The 27,218-nt window shown below is 44.1% G+C and overlaps 1 long non-coding RNA gene and 1 pseudogene across 1 annotated transcript; both read left to right on the top strand.

Moving 5' to 3' along the window:
• Positions 1–970: 970 nt before the first annotated feature.
• LOC125965194 (uncharacterized) lies at positions 971–15,615 on the top strand. Its single transcript, XR_007478795.1, has 3 exons — positions 971–1,097; positions 14,187–14,280; positions 15,075–15,615. It is a non-coding gene; the product is annotated as an uncharacterized LOC125965194 (long non-coding RNA).
• A 4,733-nt stretch (positions 15,616–20,348) lies between these two features.
• On the top strand, positions 20,349–20,796 carry LOC101277314 (39S ribosomal protein L40, mitochondrial-like; annotated as a pseudogene).
• The last annotated feature ends 6,422 nt before the right edge of the window (positions 20,797–27,218 follow it).

The raw sequence follows: 27,218 nt of genomic DNA, 5'->3' as shown, positions 1-27,218 counted from the left end.
CTACTATGTGCCAGCAGTGACTATAAGACATAGCCCTTCCCCTCACAAAGTTACAGGGTCTTATAATTCAATAAGAAAAACTCATCATACACTTAAAAAGAAAAAAAAAAAAAAGGTCAAAGGCTAAAAATAGGCAGTTCACAGTCCAGGAAGGACAGGTGGCCAGCAAAGTGTAGCTCAACTTTACTTGTATTCGGGAAGTTGCTGATTAAATGGCAAGATATTGTTAGTCACCCAATCGATTGGCAAAGATTTTAAAGTTTGATACTATCAGGAGTGGGGAGGGTATGAGGAAAGGGGGACACACAGCTGGGAATGTGTCAACTACTAGGGCTAATTTGTTTTTGTTTTTTAAATTTATTTATTTATTTATTTTTGGCTACACTGGGTCTTCGCTGCTGCGTGCGGGCACGGAATTTCTCTAGTTGTGGCAAGTGGGGGCTACTCTGTTGCAGAGCACAGGCTCTAGGCTTGAGGGCTTCAGTTGTGGCACGCGGGCTCAATAGTTGTGGCTCGCAGGCTCAGTAGCTGTGGCACACGAGCTTTGTTGCTCTGCGGCATGTGGGATCTTCCCGGACCAGGGCTCGAACCCGCGTCACCTGCATTGGCAGGCGGATTCTTAACCACTGCGCCACCAGGGAAGCCCCACTAGGGCCACTTTGGAAAGCAATTTAACCAAATCTATTGAAACCTAAAAATGTACATACTCCTAAAGGCAATGTGGTATCCTGGATTGGATCCTGAAACAGATAAAGGACCTTAGTGGAAAAGCTAGTGTTATGGACTGAATTGTGTCCCCTCCTAAATTCATATGTTGAAGACTTAACCCCCAACGTGACTATATTTGGAGACGGCCTTTAGAGTGGTAATTAAGTTTAAATGAGGTCATAAGGATGGGGTCCTAATTCCATAACACTAGTGTCCTTCTAAGAGGAAGAAATACCAAAGAGCTCTCTCTCTCTCCCCTTGCAGGTATGCACAGAAGAAAAGCCATGTGAGGATACAGGGAGAAGGTGACCATCTGCAAGCCAAAGAGAGAGGCCTCGTAAGACAACCCTGTTGGCACCTTGACTCTTGAACTTCCAGACTTCAGAACTGTGAGAAAATAAATTTATGTTGTTTAAGTCACCCAGTCTGTGATATTCTATCATAACAGCCTGAGAAGACTAATACAGCTAATGAAATCCAAATAAAGTCTAGAGTTTAGTTCACAGTAATATGCAAAAGTTGGTTTCTTAGTCTTGACAAATGTACCGTGATAATGTAAGATGGTAACAGTAGAGGAAACTGGGTGAGGGATATATGGGAACTCTCGGTACTCTTTGCAACTTTTCTATAAATCTAAATTTATTCCAAAATTTTAAAAAGTTTATGTGCAAAGTGCACATGCCCTCTGATCCAGCGATTCTGCACTGGAGAAACGTACGTGTACAAGGAGATATGGATACAGGGTGTTCCTTGCATGTCAGGTAGTGACAACCCAGGAATTACCTAACTGTCCTTCAGTAGGGAAAGAGCTGAATAAGCCAGAGAATGTTCATGCTATAAATACTATATGGCAGTAAAAAAGAATGAGGTAGAGCTATGTGTATTAAAGTGATAAAAGTAAGATGCAGAAGGATTTAAGTTATTCAATAAAATACTATCATGAGAAAAAGAGGAAGAGTTGCAGGGAGATGGAGCAGCCTGGAGGCTGCTGGGGCTTTCAGGTGGGTGGCCACCTCTGCCCCCTTGGCCACTCGGTGCCCACTGTCCCTTGGGCGTGTCTCCTCCTTCTTGTTTCTCTGTCTTCTTTCTTCCCCTTAACTGTTCACTAAAAACAGTCGTTGTATTTCATTAGGTTATATTTGCCCAATTCTTAGGGAAAGACAAGCACTTTTCTGATTATCTCCCCACTTATTCATGCAATATATACACAGTCACTATTTCTTGTATGTGGCCTTCAGGAAGTTCTATGAAACAGCAGCCCTGAAATGTCATGTTCTCTATAATCAAGGACTTGCCCAGTGTGCAAAGCTGGCAGCAGTGCAGGGATCATAGAAGCTATTGGGACTCTTACATCCTTTGGGGGGTCCTATCGGTTTTATAATGTTGGGGAATGTGAATGGTCCCCAACATTCCATGTCCAATCACACAAATGCCATTAGATTCTAACTCCTAAGTGTCTCTCCCCTGCTGACCGAACTTTCAGAGCCTGTTGTTAAAAGGTATTGAGGCGGACTTCCCTCGTGGCACAGCGGTTAAGAATCTGCCTGCCAATGCAGGGGACACGGGTTCGAGCCCTGGTCCGGGAAGAACCCACATGCTGCAGAGCAACTAAGCCCGTGTGCCACAACTACTGAGCCTGCGCTCTAGAGCCCACAAATCACAACTACTGAGCCCGCGTGCCACAACTACTGAAGCCACACACCTAGAGCCAGTGCTCCGCAACAAGAGAAGCCACCGCAATGAGAAGCCCGTGCACCGCAACGAAGAATAGCCCCCGCTCACCGCAACTAGAGAAAGCCCACACGCCGCAACGAAGACCCAATGCAGCCAAAAATAAATAAATGAATAAAAATTTTAAAAAAAGATACTGAGGCACATTAAAATTTTAGGAATTTATTTGAGAAAGAATCCATCCAAATTGGTCATCATCAAATGGGAAGTGGTTAGAAGCACTCCACAGATGGGAGCTGAGGAAAAACTTTTAGAGAGAAAAGGTGGAAGCAAAGTAAGGAAATTACTGATTGACTATAGCTTCATCGCTATTTGGCTGTTAATGATTGGTTGTTAGGTTTTGCTTTCATAACCTCGAGGTATTTACAGGTTAACATTTTGGTTTGCTTACATAGGTGCAGAGGCACTAGAGCCACCTCAGTCTAATGGTCTCTTTGTTTAATTTAACAATTCTTCCTTTTGATCATCCGGAGGATGAACAAAAGTTTAGTATTAGCCCCATTCTCAGTCACTATGAGCGTTAAATTGCTCTTATCAGGTTATGATGTCCGATCCATAGAATAATTGCTTTTGCTGTTTATCCCATTGTACGTCTTGTTTCTGTTTCTCCAAGCACAGTGAGACCTTCTGATTTGCTGCTGATGGCTGCAAACATGCATTTGAGATCTTTGAGGCAACACAGCCCACCAGGGAGACTGCGATGATGACTCCTGGGGGATAATACTAAAAGACTGAAGTACACTCCTTAGCCAGGGCCCCCATAAACCAAACCAGTTGGTATCAAGTAAATCAAAGAATGTACCTGATGTGGTACCAATGTGTGTGTACCTGATGTTTTAGCCAAGTAGCTTGTTTGTTAATTTCTTGTATTTGAGTTTTTGCAACACCAGAGGTGTTAATTCAGGTACAGCAGGAGGTGTTAGCTATGGCACAGACCCCTTGTTCAGCGAACAAATAATCTAAAGCAATTTTACTATCGAAAACCACCTTAGCTAGAGAGCCTAGGTACTTCTGTTGTACATCCAAGGCCTTAGCAGTAGACTCAGCTATGGCTGCCAGCGTTAAGAAGAAGTTTCTAAGCATATGTTTGTTTGTACTAACTCCAAGCCAAGGAAGAAGGGACCACCCAAATGATGCCCATCCAGAGGTGTTAACATCTCCCGACAAACTTCTTTTTGCTCCGTAGTATAAATTCAAGGGTGTGGCCAGCGTTGAGTTTCTGAGGTATCATGAAGGGACAATGGAACACTAAATGCAGCAAGAGCACAGTGCCCTGGGACTTCCCTGATGGTCCAGTGGTAAAGAATCTGCCTTCTAATGCAGGGGACACAGGTTTGATCCCTGGTCAGGGAACTAAGATCCCACATGCCGCGGGGCAACTAAGCCCGCGCGCCACAACTAGAAAACCCACGTGCCACAACTAGAGAGAAGCCCACGCACCACAGCTAGAGGGAAGCCCGTGCGCCCCAATGAAAGATCCCGCATGCCGCAACGAAGATCCCACATGCTGCAACTAAGACCTGACGTAGCCAAAAATAAAAATAAATAAAATACTTTCTAAATAAAAGAGCACGGTGCCCTTTCATCCGCCAGCTGTCAAGACAATGAGTTGCTCAAGCATAGAGGCCACTACCAAAGCGTCCACATATAAAGCCACAGCCAGGAAGGGTACATAGGGCTCCCTCGTATTAGCATCTGTGGGCTCATTGGTTGGTACAGAGGTGTTAGCATCATCCTACCAAGACCACCTAAATACATGGGCCCGTCAGCAAGCCTATAAATGGTCTGACTTACATTGGCTGCTCTGCAGTGTTTTTTTGTTTGTTTGTTTGTTTTTGCGGTACGCGGGCCTCTCACTGCTGCGGCCTCTCCCGTTGCGCAGCACAGGCTCCGGACGCGCAGGCTCAGCGGCCACGACTCACGGGCCCAGCCGCTCCGCGGCATGTGGGATCCTCCCGGACCGGGGCACAAACCCGTGTCCCCTGCATCGGCAGGCGGACTCTCAACCACTGCACCACCAGGGAAGCCCTGCAATGTTTTATATATATATATATATATAGAGAGAGAGAGAGAGAGAGAGAGAGAGAGAGAGAAAATCTCATTTTCCCATCCCAGGGTTGGATTAAATTGAAGCAAGGAATGGGGATGTGTAGATTTAGTGTTTTTACCTTTATAAAAGGGAGCTGCCGAACAATTTAGGCACACAGTGGCATTTGGGATTTCAGTGAAATTACTTATAGGGTAAACTAAAGGGTCTCTCCCTTCATGTACTGATTTTGGTTTAGCATGACCAATCCAGCAGTTAGTTAAGTTTCCCGCAGTAGCTATTGTTTGTGAAATCCTAATTATAGTGTTATCTTTCCATGCATTAATGAAGAGAAAAAGCAGATAGCAAGGAGGTGAAAGGGATAAAGATTTCATATTGGAGATAAAGACCTTGATCTGTGACCTTGAGAGAGCTGTCCACCTCAAGATGTCATTTGTTTCTGGGGAGGAATCTCCCAACTCTAACTTTAGATTTCCGGCTAGTATGCAGTTCCAAGAGTTTGGAGGAGCCCTTTACCACTGGGAGATGTGGACCCAAGGTTTAATCTCTGAAGTTTGGCTGCTATCTGGGTAGTCAGGAGAACCTGAATGGTCCCTTCTAACGAGGTTCAAGGGCAGTCTTTCTCAGGTGTCGTTTCCTGAGAAGAAGACCCACTGTCCAGGTTCTAAGTTGTAGAAGGCTCGACAATCTGTAGGAGGGTCATGAAAAGCTTCTTTTACCTGGTGGAAATATACTTTAGCATAATACGTTAAAGCTTTACAATATTGAATCATATCAGAATTTGAGTACAGGAGACAGATGTGGTTCTATCACCAAGGGCACAGGTTTTCCTGTCACTATTTCATAAAGTATTACTTTATCCTTTCCCATAGGTGTTGATCTAATCACCATTAAAACGAATAGTAGAACTTCAGGCCAGGGCAGTCCAGTTGATTCTGTTAATTTAGCTAGCTTTAGTTTCAAGTTACCATTTGTCTGTTCAACTTTACCAGCTGACTAAGGACAACAGTAATGCCATTGAGTCAGCAGTGCTTTATTTGTTTAATTTTTTTGTCTGGTGAAATAAGTTCCCCTATCATTGAAGATTTCTCTGGGGAAGCGCCATGAAGGAAATATATTTTCTAAAAGTTTCTCAGCCACAGTTGCGGCATCAGCCTTTCTGCATAGGAAGGCTTCAATCAATCCTGAGAACATACAAGCAATTACAAGAACATATCAGTAACCCATTGAGGGAGGCAAGTGAGTGAAATCCATCTGGAAGTGTCCAAATGGCCTGCCCAGTAGGTGGTGAGAATTCTCCACCTAATACCTTAATAGTCTTTCCAGGGTTATGGGTTTGACAAATCAGGTATCGGTCGTAAACCAAATTTGTGACCTTGCAGTAGTCATTCCACCAATAATTCTTCATAATTTGGATCATTTTATCTGTGCCATGATGAGTTGCAGAATGTAGAGCTTTCAGTAATGGCATTTTCAAGGATTCAGGAAGAACCAGGCAACTGTCCTGGCCCTCAGTGAATTGTTTAATATGAAATTTGCACCCTTGTTGGTCCCAACATTGTTGCTCCAGCTCAGATGCCTGATTTCGTCTTTTATGTAAATTATCATAAATAATTTGGTTAGAATCAATCTTACGGAGTTCATTCAAGTTGCGTATTGGTACAACTTTAGTGCTGGCTGACTTAGCATGGAAGTCTGCTAGAGCATTTCCCTGATACTCATGTTCTGTCTTTCTAGTATGAGCTTCAGTTTTAATAACTGCAATTCAGTTAGACAATAGAATAGAATAGGATAGAATGACAGAGAGCTGTTCATTTACTTGGGGCCGCAGTTTATTTTTTTATTTTTTTTTTGCCCACCCTGAGCAGCATGTGGAAATTTCCCGACCAGGGATAGAACCTGCACCCCCTGCAGTGGAAGCACAGAGCCCTAACTACTGGACCACTGGGGGAGTGCTACTTGGGGCCCATTTTTTTTTTTAAGGTTTTTGTTTTATCTATTTATTTTTGGCTGCGTTGGGTCTTTGTTGCTGCGCGCGGGCTTTCTCTAGTTGCGGCGAGCGGGGACTACTATTCGTTGCAGTGCATGGGCTTCTTACTGCTGTGGCTTCTCTTGTTGCAGAGCACGGGCTCTAGGCGTGCAGGCTTCAGTAGTTGTGGCACACAGGCTCAGTAGTGGTGGCTCACGGGCTCTAGAGCGCAGGCTCAGTAGTTGTGGCACACGGGCTTAGTTGCTCCGTGGCATGTGGGATCTTCCCGGACCAGGGCTCGAACCTGTGTCCCCTGAATTGGCAGGTGGATTCTTAACCACTGCACCACCAGCAAAGCCCTGGGGCCCATTTTTGATCAGCCTTCCACCAGCAGTGAGGAACCTCTCTGTTTCCATAATATACCAAAGTCATGGACCACCCCAAGGGCGTATTTACTATCTGTATGAAGGTTTACTGATTTTCCTTTGAATAGCTGACAACTCCGAGCGAGAGCATATTGTTCTGCTGGTTGAGCAAAGTTAAACTGAGGAGGGCTTCACCTTTCCAATAATTCCTATTGAGCTGTCGTAGCATATCCTGATTGATTTTTCCCTTCCGCATTCTTAGCATAGGACCCAGCGACAAAGAGTATCAAATCTCGGTTTTCTAACGATGTGTCCTGTACGTCAATGCAAGGGGTCAATAACCATGACACCACGTCTACACAGTTACAGTGATCTGTACCACTGTCTGCAAGGGCAGCAGTGTTGAGAAAGTTGCAGCTCTCAAGAAGCTTAGATGTATAGCACAGGGAGAACAGCTCGATGCTATGTGACGATATAGAGGAGTGGGATAGGGAGGGTGGGAGGGAGGTTCAAGAGGGAGGGGATATGGGGATATATGTATACATAGAGCTGATTCACTTTGTTGTCCAGTGGAAACTAACACAACGTTGTAAAGCAATTATATTCCAATAAAGATGTAAAAAAAAATGTATATATATACACACACATATATGGGAATGAAATAAAACTATAAAATGAAAAAAAAAAATGATGAAGCTTAGAAAGTGAAAGCAGGGACTTCCCTGGCGATCCAGTGCTTAAGACTCTGCGCTTCCACTTCAGGGGGGATGGGTTTGATCCCTGGTCAGGGAACTATAAAATCCCACATGCCGTGCAGCTAGGCCAAAAAAAAAAAAAAAAGGGAAAGGAGAAGGATCTCAGTTAGTCGGCTTGCTGAAAAATGGTGAGTCTGTTGGGAGTTTAATAGACTCTCAACAGCATGAGGTATAAGTATAAGTCATATCCTAACATGAAATGGACAAATTCTTAGAAAAGTACAACCTTCCAAGACCGAACCAGGAAGAAATAGAAAATATGAACAGACCAATCACAAGTAATGCAATTGAAACTGTGATTTAAAATCTTCCAACAGGGACTTCCCTGGTGGCACAGCAGTTAGGAATGCACCTGCCAATGCAGGGAACAGGGGTTCAAACCCTAGTCCAGGAAGATCCCACATGCCACGGAGCAACTAAGCCCGTGCACCACAGCTACTGAGCCCACGTGCTGCAACTACTGAAGCCCATGCGCCTAGAGCCTGTGCTTTGCAACAAGAGAAGCCACCACAATGAGAAGCCCATGAACCACAAAGAAGAGTAGCCCCCACTCGCCGCAACTAGAGAAAGCCCTTGCGCAGCAGTGAAGACCCAATGCAGCCAAAAAAAAAAAAACAACCTTCCAACAAACAAAAGTTCAGAACCAGGTGGCTTCACAGGCAAATTCTAGCAAACATTTAGACAAGAGCGAACACCCATCCTTCTCAAACTGTTCCAAAAAATTACAAAGGGAGGAACACTCCCAAGCTCAGTCTATGAGGCCACCATCACCCTGATACCAAAACCAGACAACGATATCACAAAAAAAGAAAACTACAGACCAATATCACTGATGGACATAGAAGCAAAAATCCTCAACAAAATACTAGCAAACAATCCAACAACACATTAAAAGGGTCATACATCATGATCAAGTGGGATTTATCCCAGGGATGCAAGGATTCTTCAATATACGCAAATCAATCCATGTGATACACCATGTTAACAAATTGAAGAATAAAAACCATACGATCATCTCAATAGATGCAGAAAAAGGTTTTGACAAAATTCAACACCCATATATGATTAAAAAAAAAACTCTGCAGAAAGTGGGCATAGAGAGAACCTATCTCAACATAATAAAGGCCATATACAACAAACTCACAGCAAACATCATTCTCAATGGTGAAAAACTGAGAGCATTTCCTCTAAGATCGGAACAAGACAAGGATGTCCGCTCTTGCCACTATTATTCAGCATAGTTTTGGAAGTCCTAGCCATGGCAATCAGAGAAGAAAAAGAAATAGAAGGAATCCAAATTGGAAAAGAAGAAGTAAAACTGTCACTGCTTGCAGATGACATGATACTATACATAGAAAATTCTAAAGATGCCACCAGAAAACTACTAGAGCTAATCAGTGAATTTGGTAAAGTTGGAGGATGTAAGATTAATACACAGAAATCTCTTGCATTCCTATACACTAACAATGAAAAATCAGAAAGAGAAATTAAGGAAACAGTCCCATTTACCATTGCAACAAAAAGAATAAAATACCTAGGAATAAACCTACCTAAGGAGGCAAAAGACCTGTACTCAGAAAACTATAAGATACTGATGAAAGAAATCAAAGATGACACAAACAGATAGAGAGATATACCATGTTCTTGGATTGGAAGAATCAATATTGTGTGGGACTTCCCAGGTGGTCCAGTGGATAAGACTCCACGCTCCCAATGCAGGGGGGCCAGGTTCGATCCCTGGTGAGGGAACTAGATCCCACATGCATGCTGCAACTAAGAGTTTGCATGCCACAACTATGGAGCCCTCCTGCCACAACTAAGGAGCCCACCTGCCACAACTAAAAAGCCCACATGCTGCAACTAAGGAACCAATGAGCTGCAACTAAGGAGCCCTGGAGCCGCAACTAAGGAGCCCACCTACTGCAACTAAGACCCGGTGCAACCAAATAAATAAATATTTTAAAAAAAAAAAGAATCAGCATTGTGAAAATGACTATACTACCCAAAGCAATCTACAGATTCAATGCAATCCCTAGCATATTACCAATGGCATTTTTCACAGAATTAGAACAAAAAATTTTACGATTTGCATGGAAACACAAAAGACTCCAAGTGGTCAAAGCAATTTCTTTTTTTTTTTTTTTTGGCTGCGTTGGGTCTTTGTTGCTGTGCGTGGGCTTTCTCTAGTTGCGGCGAGTTGGGGCCTAGTCTTCGTTGCAGTGCACAGGCTTCTCATTGCGGTGGCTTCTCTTGTGTGGAGCACAGGCTCTAGGCACGCGGGCTTCAGTAGTTGTGGCTCGCGGGCTCTAGAGTGCAGGTTCAGTAGTTGTGGCACATGGGCTTAGATGCTCTGCGGCATGTGGGATCTTCCTGGACCAGGGCTTGAACCCGTGTCCCTTGCACTGGCAGGTGAATTCTCATCCACGGCGCCACCAGGGAAGTCCGGCATTCATGCACTCTGAGAGTTAAGAGCTTTCATACTTTAGAGTCTCAATTTCATCAATTCCTGCTTGCAGAGAGCAGAACACCTCAGGTTCAGGAGGGTCAGGAAATTCCTTCTGAGTTAAATTTTATGTAACTCTTTATTTTAGAATGCAAATCTCATCCTAACAGGCTTACTGGGCCCACGTCACACAGAAGGAAAGTATGGTTTCCCCAAAATGGCCCTAGTGTCATCTGGGCTAGTTTAGTTTAGACACAAATACCCTTTGCCTTTGGCTAGAAACTCCCAGTATGGGAATACTTTACTCCAAGGGCTTCGCTGTTTTGTGAAAGTGGGTTTTAATATAGATAAAGTGACAATAGTAAACCCCAATACTGTGCCACATTCTGCATTGTTTATCTTAGTTTCCCTTTTCTCATTTAGAGGAATCCTGGGGAGCAACTTACCAAAGGATCCCTCAGAGCCCCATCGATGCTTATTATTTCAGTAATCAAATTGTTTGACTTCCCCCAATGGAAAGGCAGTCTGGACTAATAGGTGGAGGTCTCTTAAACGATGGGTTCAGCAGGGGGCATTGCTTTTTTCAGTACCCCACTCGTGTACAGCAAAGGCAGACACTTCAGGGCACAGTATTCCTGAGTGAAGAATCTCTAGGTTCTAGCTTGAAATGTGTTCGTGGAGGTCCCCTTGGCCCTTGGAACTATTGTAACTTCAGGGCCGTAAGTTGGTTGGCTTTTTGAATTTCAGCTTGCTCCAAGGTTTTTTCAAAATGCTTAGCTAGGGCTATTAATCCAGCAAGAAAGTGGCTTCCCAGCACAGCTTGTGTCTCTTTATTAGGCTACTTAGTTCAGCCAGAGGTTGCTAATGAATAAGGAAGTGAAGGTGTTTTCTGAGCCTTCATTTAATAAAGAGAGCCCGAAATTTCACAGAGTTTCCAATTTTGTCTTATGATCTGAGACTGCTTTATTCTTTTTGTGTTGTTTGCAAGATTGACTGATAGACCAGTCAGTCTTCTGAGGAAATACCTTATCAATACTTTCAAATAGGCACTTCCCTGGTGGCTCAGTGGTTAAGAATCCGCCTGCCAATGCAGTGGACACAGGTTCGAGCCCTGGTCCGGAAAGATCCCACATGCCGTGGAGCAACTAAGCCTGTGTGCCACAACTACTGAGCCTGCGCTCTAGATCCCGTGAGCCACAACTACTGAGCCTGCACGCCTAGAGCCCATGCTCTGCAATGTGAGACGCCACCGCAATGAGAGGCCTGCGCACCTCAACAAAGAGTAGCCCCTGCTGCCGCCACAACTAGAGAAAGAAATTTTTTAATTAATTAAAAAATTTTTTTTTCACGTAGGTCTTGGGCTATTTTTCTAGAGCCTTTTGGGCCATCCCTGGCAGAGCAGTTTACATGTGGGTCTTTAATATCACTCTTGGGGGCTTCCCACTGGGCTTCAGTCATTTATTTTTGGGCATTGCTAGGTCCTATTGTCATATGAATAAACTGGCAGCGATCTGGGAGCCCATATCGTAGGCTGCAATTAGAATTCTAAATTCCTCATAAAAATTTTGAGGATTCTCTTGAGGATTTGGAGAACCTTTTATGATGGCCCTAATTCAGCCTTTGACCATGAGAAAAGATGGTTACATTTAGTATTCAAGGCTCAGCAGAGGGCCTCACTTTAAAAGGCAATTGAGTGGGACTTCCCTGGTAGAGCAGCGGTGAAGACTCCACACTCCCAAGGCAGGGGGCCTGGGTTTGATCCCTGGTCAGGGAACTAGATCCCACATGCATGCCACAACTAAGAGTTCACATGCCTCAACTAAGGAGCCCATGAGCCGCAACTAAGGAGCCCATGAGTTGCAACTAAGGAGCCCACCTGCTGCAACTAAGTAGCCCGCCTGCCTCAACAAAGACCCAGCACAACCAATAAATAAATAAATTTTTAAAATAAAATAAAAGGTGTAAAGGGATTGGTAGGTTCAGAAAATTTAGGGAGGGGAGGTTTAAGGGAAGGAGCAGTTGGAGTCAAGTTAGTCAGTGTGCACTTCTTAGATTTTTTTAGATTGACTGTCAATTTGTTGCTTAAACTTTTCATTTGTGTTTTGTAAAGAATCTTTTAAAGAAGCAATTTTCGATTCATTGTGTTTCTAAGATGCTTCAGCATACCAGTAAAAAAAAATGCACCCCATTGTTTTGGGGAGATTTGGGACCCTTTTTTTCTCTAGAGCACCTTGTAAAGATATGCTTGTCTAGGTTAAAAGTTCCCTATTGTGACCACTGCAATTTAAGGTTATCTTTGGTAAGTTTAACCCACTGGTTCAGAAAAACACAGATTCTGGGCCCATAATTTTATACATATAGTTAGCCAGGGTCCCAGACAGAGGAGTCCCAGATTTTTTGGACTCAGGGAACCAATTTTTCTCTTTTTTTCCCCCTTATTACCTGAGGCCTCACACTGGACCTGTTGCAGGAAGGGAGACCCCTTCCAGGGCCCGAGAGTGGGCTCTTGTCTAACACTTGGAAATGAATTGTCCAAGGAGACACACGTGCTGACAAAGCAGGAGACTTTATTGGGAAGCAGTACCCGGGTGGAGAGCAGGAGGGTTAGGGAATCCAGGAGGACTGCTTTGCCACGTGGCTTGCAGTCTCGGGTTTTATGGGAATGGGGTTAGTTTCCGGGTTGTCTCTGGCCAATCATTCTGACTCAGGGTCCTTCCTGGTGGTACGTGCATCACTCAGCCAAGATGGATTCCAGTGAGAAGGATTCTGGGAGGTTGGAAGGAGAAATGGACTGGCATCTCCTCTCTCATTTTGACCTTTCCTGAATTCTTCCAGTTGGTGGTAGCTTGTTAGTTCTGTGTTCCTTACCAGGACCTCCTGTTTAAAATAACTCATGCAAGTGGTTACTATGTTGCCTGGTCAGGGCGGGCAGTTTCAGTCAGTATTTCCCCTAACAGACCCAGTCCAGCTTAAGTCAGACCTAATCTGACCCTGGACCCAGTCCAGTTTCTTTTCTTTTTTTTTTATTTTTTTAACATCTTTATTGGGGTATAATTGCTTTACAATGGTGTGTTAGTTTCTGCTTTATAACAAAGTGAATCAGTTATACATATACATATGTTCCCATCCCAGTCCAGTTTCTTTTAAGTCAGCTGGCCCCCAGACCCAGTCTAGAGAAAGAAATACTTGAATAAATTCAGGGAACTCTTTCAAACACAAAACCTGCAAACCTCAGACATGAAAGGAACTTACCCCCCTTTCAGATGTAGCAAGAAAGCAGTGAGCTCAATGGGCTCAGCAGGTACCTCTGCCTGGTTGCTTGTTGCTTCTGAGGGCCGTTTGGCATCTCATTTGGATCCCACTTCTGACACCAGAACCGTTAAAAGATGAACTGAGGCCTACTAAATTTTTAGGGAATTTATTTGAACAAAAATCAATTCAAATAAAGAAGTGCCAAACTGGACGTGGTTAGAAGTGCTCTGTTGATGGGAGCTGAAGAAAACTTTTATACGGAAAAACTGGAAGCAAAGTAAGGAAAGTATTGATTGGCTATAGCTTAAATCCTAGTTGGCTCTTTGTGGTTGTTTGTCTTTAGGTTTTGCTTTCATAACCTTGAGATATTCGCAGGCTTAGATTTGGGTTTGCTTCCATAGGTGATGTAGCATTAGAGCCCCCTCAGGCTAATGGCCTCCTTGCTTAATTAATTTCACACCATCATCTCTCCTGCACCACTGCATCAGCCTCCTCCTCTATCTCCCTGCCCCAGTCTTGTCCCCTGCAATCCATTCTACACACAGCACTAGAATGATCTTTCTAAAGCAAATCTGGTGCAGTACCTCCCTTGCTTAAAGCCCTCTGGCTTCTCATTGCCCTCAGAATCAGAATCCGTTCCTTCACAGCCCAGCTTACCCCTTATCCTCATCTCTAACTGCTAGCACTCCAGGACGCCTCAAGGAGGAGGCTGTACACATACAGCACCTGGAATGCATTCCTCCCTCTGCTCCTGGTTCAATTGTCCTCATACTTTAGGTTTCCTGTAGGCATTTCAAGGACCTATGGTGGTCTGCTGCAAAACCCAGTCAGGAAAACACAAGAATGTAATTACCTTCTTATTTGTATGTCAGAATAATGTACTGAAATGTTAATTTGTCTTCTGTTCTCACTGCAGTGGAAGAATTAGCAGGTCATTGATTTGAAAGCCTGGGTTCACAGAAGCAAAGCAGCTGGATTGTTCCAGAGGGGAAGGATCTCAGCAATTGAAGGTAATCCTGGCGGGATTCCAGGGGAGGCAGGGAAGAGATACCTGTGGACATCTCCTAGGTCTTGAGAGCAATAGAGAGGGTCTCTGTGGACAGGAAAAGGCTCACCTGAGAAAGCCAGGGTAAAGGAAAGATCTGAAGGCAGAGCAGGAGTGCGTCAGGGGAGTGGAGGTGGTGAACATCATTCTAGGCATTCCAGCATGTGCAAAGGTCCTGTGGTGGAAGGAAACAGACTCATATAAAGAGGAAAGTGGCATGGATGAGATATGGCTGGAGGCAGGGCCAAGCATGAAGGGTTTTAAAGGCTTTGTTAAGGATTTTTGTCTTTTTTCTAAGAGTAAGAGGAGGTAACCGAAGGGTGTTTAAACATTGTGGGGGATGTTGACATTATCAGATTTATATTTTGAAAAGATAACTGTGGAAAGATATTGCAGGGGAACAAAGAGTAGAGGCTTTGTTGGAGATGGATAGAAAGCCTTTGAACTGGACCAGGAGAGAAAAGAGGAGCTGCTAGGAATACGACAGTGGACGTGGAAATGTAGAATGCAGGCAGATTCCAGAGTCACTGAGGAAGTTCAACAGAAATGGGGGAGGGACAGTGGGAGGAGAGGGAGGCTCCAGTGATGACGGTGAAGTTTTGATTTGCATGAAAGGAAAGGTGATGGTGTTAATTATTGAGCTGTGGGACGTTGGGAGAAAAGCAGGCTGAGGGGAGGGAGCAGATGAGCTGGGGAGCATGTGGCTGCAAGTACCAGAAGGCATAGGCTAAACTATAAGAGGCTGTTTATTGTTTACAGATGAAGCCTGGAGGTTGGAGTTTCCAGAGTTTTCTCAGACTCTTTCCACTCTTCAGCCCCGTCATTTTTTGCATGCTGGCTTTTTACTCCTGTGTTTGTTGTCTCCTGACAGACATAGCTCCATATATCATGTGCTCACACCAGCGTTCCAAGTAAAAAGTAGGGTGCAGGGGCACAAGGTCCTTCCCTTCAGGGGCTCTGTCTTTTTATCTGGGAAGCAAAATCCTCTCCAGAAACTCCCCAGCAAATTTCCCCTTGCCTCTCATGGGCCGGAACTGGCTGCATGACCATACCTGGACACAGAGGAAGCTCGGAAGATCTGTATCAGTGACAAAGATTCTTCCTTGACAAACTCCAGTCAGGCTACTTTGAACTCTATTCTCATCTGTGCCCTGACTTTTGGGCTTCTGTATTCATCTCTGCATCGTTCAGTTTTAGCAAGACTCTGTTAGGTCGGTTTAGCCACAATCCCGCCCTCACCCCTGAGGTTTCCATTTAGTAAATTTCCATCCACTGACCCCCACCCTGCTCCTTGGCTATAAATCCCCACTTTTCCTTATTGTGTTCGAAGTTGATCCAGATCTCCCTCCCCGAATACAAACCCTCATTGTAGTAGCCCCTTGAATAAAGTCTACCTGACCATCGTCAACAATTGTCATGAATAATTTTCTCTTTAACACCCGTCATTTGGCAAAAAAGAAAAGGATTATCATTGGTAGTTCAGAGTAATCATAATGTATCCCCCGGGGCTGAGGGCAGAGCCTATATTCCTAAAATCAAGGGAGTGCTATCTACTTCCTGTACCAAATGGGGATCTCTCAGCAGGGGTAAAGGAGATGGGGAAGGGCTAATGGGTTGCAATGAACTGGGTGTGCACAGAGAGTATCAAGGTCAACTGTCATTTGTGCAGTCCACGTCCATGCTTCTTTCTGGAAACAGCACCTCCGTTTTTCCTTTTGGAATTGTGCTTCTCACACTTACACCAAGTGGTCTGGGTGTGGCTGATCTCATCCCCCACGTTGTGGGACTGGTGCGTGGCCCAGCTAATGTTGCCAGATAAGGTACAGGATGCCTACTTGGGACATAGGGATCTTCACATTTTATTCATTATTTATCTGAAATTCAAATGTAGCTGAATGTCTCGTATTTTTATTCATTAAATCTGGCAACTCCAGATCCAGGCCTACCAATAGGACACAGACATTGGTTTGGAAAAGGCCATGAGTCCTAAGCCAGGCGGGTGAGAACCCCCTTCAAACATCTGATGGAGCGCTCAGGAAAGAGGGTTTCTTATTTCACTGGGTTGCAAATCTAGCAGAACATAACTTCAGCTGCAGGAGCCAGCCTAAGACCCAGATAGCAGAACATAACTTCAGCTGCAGGAGCCAGCCTAAGACCCAGATAGCAGAACATAACTTCAGCTGCAGGAGCCAGCCTAAGACCCAGATAGCAGAACATAACTTCAGCTGCAGGAGCCAGCCTAAGACCCAGATAGCAGAACATAACTTCAGCTGCAGGAGCCAGCCTAAGACCCAGATAGCAGAACATAACTTCAGCTGCAGGAGCCAGCCTAAGACCCAGATAGCAGAACATAACTTCAGCTGCAGGAGCCAGCCTAAGACCCAGATAGCAGAACATAACTTCAGCTGCAGGAGCCAGCCTAAGACCCAGATAGCAGAACATAACTTCAGCTGCAGGAGCCAGCCTAAGACCCAGATAGCAGAACATAACTTCAGCTGCAGGAGCCAGCCTAAGACCCAGACCTGGCTCATCCAAAGATTCCTTCTCCAAATTACAAGGACTGGTTCATAGCAAGGCACAAAACCCAAGCAAAGTCAGCAAGACTCAAGCCTGGAGCTGATGATGGAATTATTGGTAAAACAGAATCTCTGTCTGTCTGCTGGAGTCACTGAGCTGGAAGCATGTAAGCCTGTTGGTGCTGGTGACCATCTCACCCTAATGTGAGGAGGGTAAGCCTAGAAGTTAAGTCAGCAGAGGGAATTCCCTGCCAGTCCCGTGGTTAGGACTCCACGCTTTCACTGCCGAGGGCCTGGGTTTAATCCCTGGCGGGGGAACCAAGATCCCACAAAGTAAGTCGGCAGAGAAAAAAGCAGAAGCAAGAGATGGAAAAACAGATACTGCGTCTTGTCGATATCATTGAGCCTCTAGTATCAATCAGCCAGGCCTGAAGTCATCCTACCCCTGGACTTTGCAGTTAACTAAACCAATAATTTTGCTTTACGGCTTAAACCAGTTTGACTTGGAGTTCTGCCCCTTGCCACCAAGGGAATACTGATTAGGGAAAGATCCCTGGTTCGGTTTTGGACATGTTGAGTTTGAGATGCCTCTGATGTCAAGTAGGCTGTTGCATGTGTGAATCTGAGCTAGAGGTTTAAATTATTAAGCCTCCTTTGTATAGTTGGTGATTGAATTTCCCACGCCTAGAACCCAGCCTGGCATAAGGTAGGCATTCAATGAATATTTGATGAATACGTGAATGAATGAATATAACAGTCTGATAAATTCTTAGTAGCCCTTCAGAACCAGAAGTGCTGATCAGTCCAGGTAGATGGGATAAATAAAATGAATACAGCTGAAGAAAATATTAGTGAACTGGAAGACCAAATTGAATAACTTTCCCAGACGGAAGGTTCAAAAATAATTAGAAAATATAAAAGAAATAATACGAGTTACAGAGTATTAAAGTAGAAGTAAAAATATCCAGATATAAGACTTCAGAAAGAGAAACGAAGTTGGAGAGGAGAAAATATTTGAAGAAATAATGAAAGTAAATTATACAGAATTTAAGAAAAGATCAAAAGACTTCTGTTTCCAACCAGGATATAGAGGTTTTCAGCAGACCAATGCTCCCACTGCAGAAGTTAGAAGAAAAACAAAAAAATTGCAAGAATCGTCTTTTTAAAGTCAGCAGAGAGCTCTGACTGAATGAGATGAACTAAAATTCCAAAGAGAGAAGAGCCTTCATTCCTGAATAAGCTGAGGATCACTGGTCAAATATTTTTCTCTGGAGGCATTTGCCAATTCTGGACACAAAGGCTTAGCTCAGGCAAAGGAACATGACTGGGAGAAAGAGAAACCAGCCAAGATTTTGGTGGTCCTGAGGAGCTGGAGGCTCCTGGAAGCCCCTGAAAGCTGGAGGGAGCAAAATCTTCTGCAGTCGCGTGGTGTTTAGGAGCCAAAGTCCAATTACAGAAAGAGGGCCTGCCTGAAACAAAGGGGCTTTTGAAGATATGTGGGGCGGGAGGTGGGAGAGTTAAACTCAAAACCTCCGAAACACAGAATAAAACCTCCCACAGCCCACAGGCTGAGACAGAGAATGTCTAGGCTCTCATTCAAAAGCCCAGAAGGCTCATGCCTGAGAAATGAGGATGAAACAAAGGTAGATAGAGTATTCACAAAACTGGAACTTATCCCCAATCCAGCTCAGTCCCTAACTTGACGTGATCAATTTCTCAGCGCAGGAGCCCAAAGAGTAAACGTAGAGCATCCTCTGGTGAAAGATTAAAGTCACCCGGATAAAAGATAACGGTCCTTCGGGTGCAGCACCTAAGAAGCTTGCAAGTTGCTAGTCTGTCCTAACAGCAAATAAAAAGGTGAACAGGGCTTCCCTGGTGGCGCAGTGGTTGAGAGTCCGCCTGCCGATGCAGGGGACACGGGTTCGTGCCCCGGTCCGGGAAGATCCCACATGCCGCGGAGCGGCTGGGCCCGTGAGCCATGGCCGCTGAGTCTGTGCGTCCGGAGCCTGTGCTCCGCAACGGGAGAGGCCACAGCAGTGACAGGCCCGCGTACCGCAAAAAAAAAAAAAAAAAGGTAAGTGGATTGAGAAAGATATTCCATGTTAACACTAATTAAAAGAAAGTAGTAGTAGCTATATTAATTTTAGACAAAGCAGGGATAAAGGGGGCATTACATAATGATAACATAATATTGTACATTAACAACATTTCAATTTTTAAAAATTAACACAAAACAAATCAAAGACAAGTGTAAGACCTAAAACTATAAAACTCTTAGAGGAAAATATAGGGCAAAATTTTCATGACATGGCATTTGGCATGATTTCTTGGATATATCCAAAGTCACAGGCAACAAAAGAAAAAAAAAGACAAATTGGACTTTACAAAAATTAAACATTTTGTGCACCAAAAGCCAATATCAACAGAGTAAAAAGGCAACCCACAGAATGGGAGAAAACATTTGCACATCATATATCTGATAAGGGATTAATATTCAGACTATATAGAGAACTCCTAAATCTCAACAACAACAAAAACTAAACAACCCAATTCAAAAATGGGCAAAGGACTTGAATAGACATTTCTCCAAAAAAGATATACAAATGACCAAAAAACACATGAAAAAATGTTGTCATTGATAAGTAGGTAAATGCAAATCAAAACCACAATAAGATACCACTTCACATCCACTAGAATGACTATAATCATAAATACAGAAAACAGCCAAGTGTTGGCTGGGATGCAAAAAAATTAAAACCGTTCTGCATTGCTGGTGAGGATATAAAATGGTGCAGCCACTGTGGAAAACACTTTGGCAATTCCTCAGTAAGTTAAACACAGAAGTACCATATCGTTCCACTCCTAGGCATATACTCAAAAGTGAAAACAGGTGTTCAAACGAAAACTCGTACATGAATGTTCATAGCAGTATTATCCACAATAGCCAAAAGGTGGAAACAACCCAAATGTCCATCGCTGATGAACGGGTAAATAAAATGTGGTATGTCCATACAGTGGAATATTATTCAGCCTCAGAAAGAAATGAAGTACTGATACAAGTTGCAACATAGATGAACCTTGAAAACATTATGCTAAGAAGCCAGATACGAAAGGCCACATACTATCTAATGATTCTATTTATTTGAAATATTCAGAATAGGCAAATGCAGAAAATAGAGCAGGGATGGCCAGAGGCTGGGGCGAGGAGAATTGGGATTTCCTTTTGGAGTGATGAAAATATTCTGGAACTAGATAGTGGTAATGGTTTCATACATGGTGAACATACCAAATACCACCGAGTTATACACTTTAAAGTGGTTAGAAGGTCCCTGCTGGAGTGCCCCTGTGCCCCTGACCCAGCTTCCGGGAGCTTGGCAGACACAGATGAGAGACATCACGAGAGCTTCGTGGTTGTGCTTCTGGGGACTTGTTCCCAAGAGAGCAGAGCCCCTGAGGAAGAGTAGGAGAAGCAGGAGAAAGAGAAAGAGGAGGAAGAAGGAGAAGGAGCAAAAGAAGGAGAAGAAAAATCCAAACAAAAGGCCAAGCCGCCAAGGACCGCTTGAAGAAAAGGATGCCACGACGGCCGCGAGCTAATTCCCCTCAAGGATTTTATCACGCCTGTGAAGTTCCCGGGGAAGGTGAGACACCGGCCTGCGGTGCAGCTCCCCTTGGAGGAGAGCGAGCAGAGAGCTCTGCTTCTGAAGAAGTGGTCGCTCTACAATATGGAATTGGAGAAGGACGCTGTCAGGTCCATGCTTGAGGCCCGGCAGGGAGTCTGCAGGAGCTGCGGCTCACATCCCCGGAACGCCACGAGGCAGCCACCGAGCGGGACCCCAGTCTATTCCCCTTTGAGAGACAGGGGCTAGAGTACACGCCGCCGATCTCCAACTACCAGCCCCCGGAAGGCAGGTACCACGACATCACCAAGGTGTACACACAGGTGGAGTTCAAGAGTTAGAGCTGCAGGCAGCTGTCCACAGAACACACTGGCCCTGAGAGCCGGAATGACCAGGGCTCAATGCTTGACTTGGGCCATTTGGACATCTCAGAACATATTGATCTATTATAAGGGAGTCATTCTGGTTGCACAGGAGGAGCAAGAAAAGTCTAGTACACTGGAAGCGTGGTAAGATGCGTGCAGTTTTTGTTGTTTTTTAATGGAGGTATAGTTGATGTACCATATTGCGTGGGTTGCAGGTGTACAGTATAGTGATTCACAATTTTTATAAGTTGTGCACCATTTATAGTTATTGTAGAATATTGGCCGTGTTCCCTGTCTTGTACAGTATATCCTGTGGCTTTCTTTTTCTCTTTTTTCTTCTTTTGGCCGCACCACGTGAGTTGTGGGGTCTTAGGTCCCCGTCCAGGAATTGAACCCGAGCCCTCGGTAGTGAAAGAGCTACATCCTAACTACTGAACTGCCAGGGAATTCCCTTCATCTATTTTTTTAAATTGAAGTATAGTTGATTTACAATGTTGTCTTAGTTTCTGGTGTACAGCAAAGTGATTCAGTTATATACGTATATTATACACACACACACACACACACACACACACATATATACATATTCTTTTTCAGATTCTTTTCCATTATAGTTTATTACAAGATATCGAATATAGTTCCCTGTGCTATACAGTGGAACCTTGTTTTCTAATCTATTTTATATATAGTAGTGTGTATCTGCTAATCCCAAACTAATTTACCCCTCCTGTCCCCTTTCCCCTTTAGTAACCAAGACATGAAAGCAACCTAAGTGTCCACCGACAGATGAATGGATAAAGAAAATGTGAGATATATATATATATATATATATATATATATATATATATATAATGGAATATTACTCAGCCATAAAAAAGAATGAAATAATGTCATTTGCAGCAACATGGATGGACCTAAAGATTATCATGCTAAATGAAGGAAGTCTGACAAAGACAAATATCATATATCACTTATATGTGTAATCTAAAAAAATGATACCAATGAACTTATTTACAAAACAGAAACAGACTCACAAACATAGAAAACAAACCTTGTAGCTTATTTTATACATAATGGTTTGTACCTCTAGATCCCCTGCCTCTGTGTTGCCCTTCCCCACTTCCCTCTCCCCACTGGTAGCCATGGGTTTGTTCTCTATATCTGTGAGTCTGTTTCTTTTTTGTTGTGTTCACCAGTTTGTTTGTTTTAGATTCCACATATGGGTGATACCATACAGTAAAAACAAACAAACAACAACAAATAAATAAAATAAATTGGTTAAAATGGTGAATTTGATGTTTTGTGTATTTTAGCACAATTTTTTTTTTAAGTCAAGAGAAGGTACTATAAGTTTAGATAATTCAGCTTCTCAACTAAGGCAGATTGATGCATTGGCTTCTCTGTGAATCTCACTTTCTCTTCATGGTTTCAAGATGGCTGCCACAGCTTTAAGCTTCTCATCTTCCCATGATAATATCCAAAGAATGTAGGCAGAGGCTTCTCCTTGATGTCCTCACTTATTTTCTCAGGGAGGAAAATATTTCCCAGAAGCCCTCCAGCAGCCTGCCCCTTAGATTCTCATTGGCTAGAGCCAAGTCACATGCAGACCCACAAACCAATCACTATAATAGGAATGGGATTCCAGGCCTTGGGTTAAACCAATTATGATTCATCCCGAGGCTGAGTGAGGGGCTCTCCTTCCCTTACCATCTAAAGAAATTTGGACTCTGTTAGCAAGGAAGAAGAGGAACACAGCTGGAACTTCCCTGGTGGCGCGGTGGTTGAGAATCCGCCTGCAACTGCTAGAGGACGCAGGTTCGAGCCCTGCGTCGGGAAGATCCCACATGCCCTGAAGCAACTAAGCCCGTGCGCCACAACTACTGAGCCTGTGCTCTAGAGCCCGCGAGCCACAACTACTGAAGCCCACACGCCTAGAGCCCGAGGTCTGAAACAAGAGAAGCCACCACAATGAGAAGCCGGTGCACCGCATCGAAGAGTAGCCCCCGCTCTCCGCAACTAGAGAAAGCCCGTGCGCAGCAACGAAGACCCAACAATGAAGACCCAATGCAGCCAAAAAAATTAATTAATTTTTAAAAAAGAGGAACACAGCTATTTGTTAGGCGATGGTGTATGCCACATCCTCCTCTTAAAATAATATCATCTCAAATATCCTTTGGAAATACCCATACATCACTCTCAAAAAAGTCGTTCATTTGGGGTGATCCCACCCGCAAAGCAGCAGAAGTGGACAGTGAGCCAAAAGGGTGGTCCAAGGACGGGTGTACGACCTGGCCTCACTAATAATAGGCATCCTCTGAACTTTCCTAGAATTTGCTGGACAAGTTGCATTCACTCCCTGCTGAGCTTGATAAACTACCAGATTATAAACCTGAAGTCACTATGTGTTCGTCTCTGCCACCACATAGTGGATTCTCCCTGAAAATGAAGCCAATACAGAGGACAGAGCCTGCAGATGGAGAGAAATGACATTCCCCAAAACAGGTGTGCTTCTGAATCCAGCTGTGCCTGAAGCCAGTGTAGCTCAGGACTTTTCGTATATATGGGCAAATACTTGCTCTTTTTCACTTGACCCAGTTTGCACTTGGTTTTTTATCATGTGCAGTTGAAGAGTCCTTAATAATACAGGCGACCAGCAGGGACGAGATCATAAAAGGCTTGAAAGTGAGGCTAATCATTTTGGACTTTATCCTTGAGTAACTGGGAACCATGGATGAATTTTAAGTAAGGGAAAGACATGACCAGATATATGAGACATGGTCCTCATTGTGGAAATGGGGAGTCCTTCCCTCTGCCCTAGAATAAGCCAAAGTCAGATCGGCCACATGTTGTACTGTTTAAATCAGGAAGAATTACCAAATCCCCCAACGCCACCACTATCAACTTTATCAGAGGGAGATTCTAAATCAAAAGAACTTAATGAAAACTACTCCCTGGGTCGTAAGTCAAGCAGCCACTGAAAGTGGGTATGGATTGGGACTTCCCTGGCAGTCCAGTGGTTGGGACTCCGCATTTCCACTGCAGGGGGTGCGGGTTCGATCCCTGGTCGGGGAACTAAGATCCCACAGACTGTGCAGCGTGGCCATAAACAAACAAATAAATAAATAAAAGTGGGTATGGATTAATGATGCCCCCAAGACCCAAGCAGCGCGGGAAGGAATACGTTCTGAAAAGAGAGAGAGCCATGCAAATGGGGAAAACATTTTTTTAGACATTTATCCTTACTGCTTCCAGAAAATTTTGGGGGGTCTTTGAAAGATGTGCTTACCTAGGAATGAAATCTAATAAGGGAACCAGCAGGCCCTGCAGCTTTCACTCTTCCAGCCGAGCTAATAAAATTGGTGGCTCCACTATAGGCATCCTCGCTCTGGGTCCTAGAGGCCGTTCATCACCCATAGTTGCTGGGCTGGCAGGAAGCGAACATCAGTGCCCTTCCGGCTGAAGCCCAGGACCCTGCTCTCTTTAGACAACAGGATGCAGGAAGGAACCCAGAAGGAAAACCTCCTCCTGTGTAAGAGGGCTGGAGCCTTCCTTAGGAAGACAGAAGTCGTCTTACATAGAGACTAAGAAGTACACATGCTTGGTGCATCTGAGGACGGGAATGCCAAGTCAGAAGAGGAAAAGCATCTATGAAGATGGAGATGGAGACAGTCAGTCATACAGTGCCTTTCTGTGTGATGCAAGGGAATGTTCAAGTGTGCCAGGGCTGTAATCTCTGCTCCTCTTATGATGTAAATTCCTTCAGAAAACACCCTAATTCAGTGTTTTGCAAACTTGTTTAGTGTGCATAGGAGTCACCTATAGGGCTTGTTACACGTATAGATTCCTGGGATCCTTCTATAGATTCTTTTTTAGTAGAAAAAGTGGGTAGCTGTTGTTTATACCTGTTCAGCATCCTTCACCCCTTCTTTTGGTATCTTTGGGGAAACAAAGTGAAGGACAAATGTGTAAACACTTATTCATTAGCTCCCATCCCTTTTGGTCAACGATGGCCCCAGGGGCATTCATTCCACCCTCTTCTAGGGTGCGCATATATTAGTGCTGAGTGGGTCTCCAAGCATCCCACACTGAGGGGTCAGAGAAGCCCCAGAGCAAGAAGTGAGAGGTGCAAAGTATGGGCAAAATGCAGTCGGCTGTACCTGTGCGAAGCTGGCAACAGTGGCTGGTAAAGAGGTATGCGCCTGAGAAGATGTGAAGTAATGCCCCAGAGTTTCCTGTGTGGTCCACATCCTGAACTCTCAGATATGTTCAGGCCCTCCATTAAGTCCAATCCATTACAAGAGCATATACAACATAAGCTATATTAATTATCCTACTGGTCTATACCCATCCTTGATTTCTCTCGCCTACACCCAGCATTGTGCTCACCTGGCAAGTGACCCTCAGGTGAAGAAAACATCACCATTAAGTGGTAGCACTAGTGGGGTTTTGAACCCACACAGTTTGTCTCCAGAGCTTGGGCTTTTAACCACTACAATACCTATAGCACAGTGTTGAGGAAAGTTTCAAGGTAGGTGGCATCCAGTTTCAGTGAGAAAAAAATGCCATAACTGCTTCGGGATGTCGGCCACGAACAAGGAGGCTGGTAGACACACCACCAAAAGCAAAAGTGACCAAAGAAAAATAAATTGGACTACATCAAAATTTAAAACTTTTGTGCTGCAAATTAATTCTATTCCACAGAATAGAAAATATTTACAAATCATATATCAGAGAAGGGTCTAGGTTCCAGACTGTATAATGAACACTTACAACTCAACCATACAAAGAGTAATAACCTAATTTTAAAACAAGCAAAGAATTTCAATAGACATTTTTCCAAAGAACATACACAAATGGGGAAAGAGCACATGAAAAGATGTTCAACATCATTAGTCATTAGGGAAATGCAAATCAAAACCACTATGATATACCACTGCACCCACTAGGATGGCTGTAATATAAAAGATGGACAATAACAAGTGTTGGCAAGGATGTGGAGAAATTGGATTCCTCTTACACTGCTGGTAGGAATGTACCGTGCAGCAGCTGTGGGAAACAGTTTGGCAGCTCCTCAGTAAGTTAAACATAGAATTACCGTATCACTCAGCAATTCCACTCCTAGGCATACACCCAAAAGAACTGAAAACAGATGTGCAAACAAAAACTTGTACATAAATGTTCATAGCAGCACTATTCACAGTAGCCCAAAAGTGGAAACAACCCAAATGTCCACTACTGATGAAGGGATGAGTAAAATGTGGTCTATATATACAACTGAATATTGTCCAGCAATGAAAGAAATGGAGCTCTGATACATGTTACAACAAGGATGAACCTAGGAAACATGCTAATTAAAAGAAATCAGCCACAAAAGGCCATACTGTATGATTGCATTTATATGAAATGTCCAAAATATGCAAATGTATAGACAGGATGTAGATTAGTGGTTGCTGTGGGATGGGGGGGTGGGGACAATGGCTAGTGACTGCTGATGAGTCTGGAGCCTCTTTTAGGAGGGGCAAAAATGTTCTAAGATTAGATTGTTGTGACGGTTGTACAACTCTGTGACTATACTAAAAAAACATTGAATTGTACACTGTAAATGAGTGAATTGTATGGAATGTAAATTATATCTCAATAAAGCTTTTTTTTTTTTTTTTGTGGTACGCGTGCCTTTCACTGCTGCGGCCTCTCCCGTTGTGGAGCACAGGCTCCGGACGCGCAGGCTCAGTGGCCATGGCTCACGGGCCCAGCCACTCCGCGGCATGCGGGATCCTCCCAGACCGGGGCACGAACCCGTGTCCCCTGCATCGGCAGGCGGACTCTCAACCACTGCGCCACCAGGGAAGCCCTCAATAAAGCTATTTTTAAAAACCTGCAAGTCCCATGTCCTAGGAAACCCCTCAATCATTCAGGCAAACCAAGAGGGTTTGTCCCCCTAATGCCACCCTCAGCCATATAAAATTTTTTTCAAAAAAGAACAAGGGGATTGGGGAGAAAATGCAGGGTCTGGAGTGTTATTCGGCTTCTTGCTGTGGCAAGGCTGTGTAACAAACAACCCCAAAATGCAGTTGTTTAGAAAAACAAACACTGGGGACTTCCCTGGCAGTCCAGTGGTTAAGACTCCTCGCTTCCACTGCAGAGGGCTCGGGTTTGATCCCTGGTTGGAGAACTGTGATCCTGCATGCCGCGTGGTGCAGCCAAAAAAAAAAAAAAAAAAAGAAAAGCAAACATTTATTTCTTGCTCACAGGTCTGTGGGTCAACAGTGCCTCTACCGGGCCAGCTGGACTTGGGTGTCTCCCATTCTAGGACCCAGGCTGAAGAAACAGCGTTTCCCTGGGGCATGCTCTTCTCATGGTGGGTGGCACAAACAGGAAAGGCCAAGGCAGGTCACACAAACATGC

The sequence above is a fragment of the Orcinus orca genome, chromosome 8, assembly GCF_937001465.1.
Source record: "Orcinus orca chromosome 8, mOrcOrc1.1, whole genome shotgun sequence".
Taxonomy (NCBI): domain Eukaryota; kingdom Metazoa; phylum Chordata; class Mammalia; order Artiodactyla; family Delphinidae; genus Orcinus; species Orcinus orca.
Note: the sequence above shows the minus strand (reverse complement) of the source record. Positions and strands in the feature narration are given on the sequence as shown.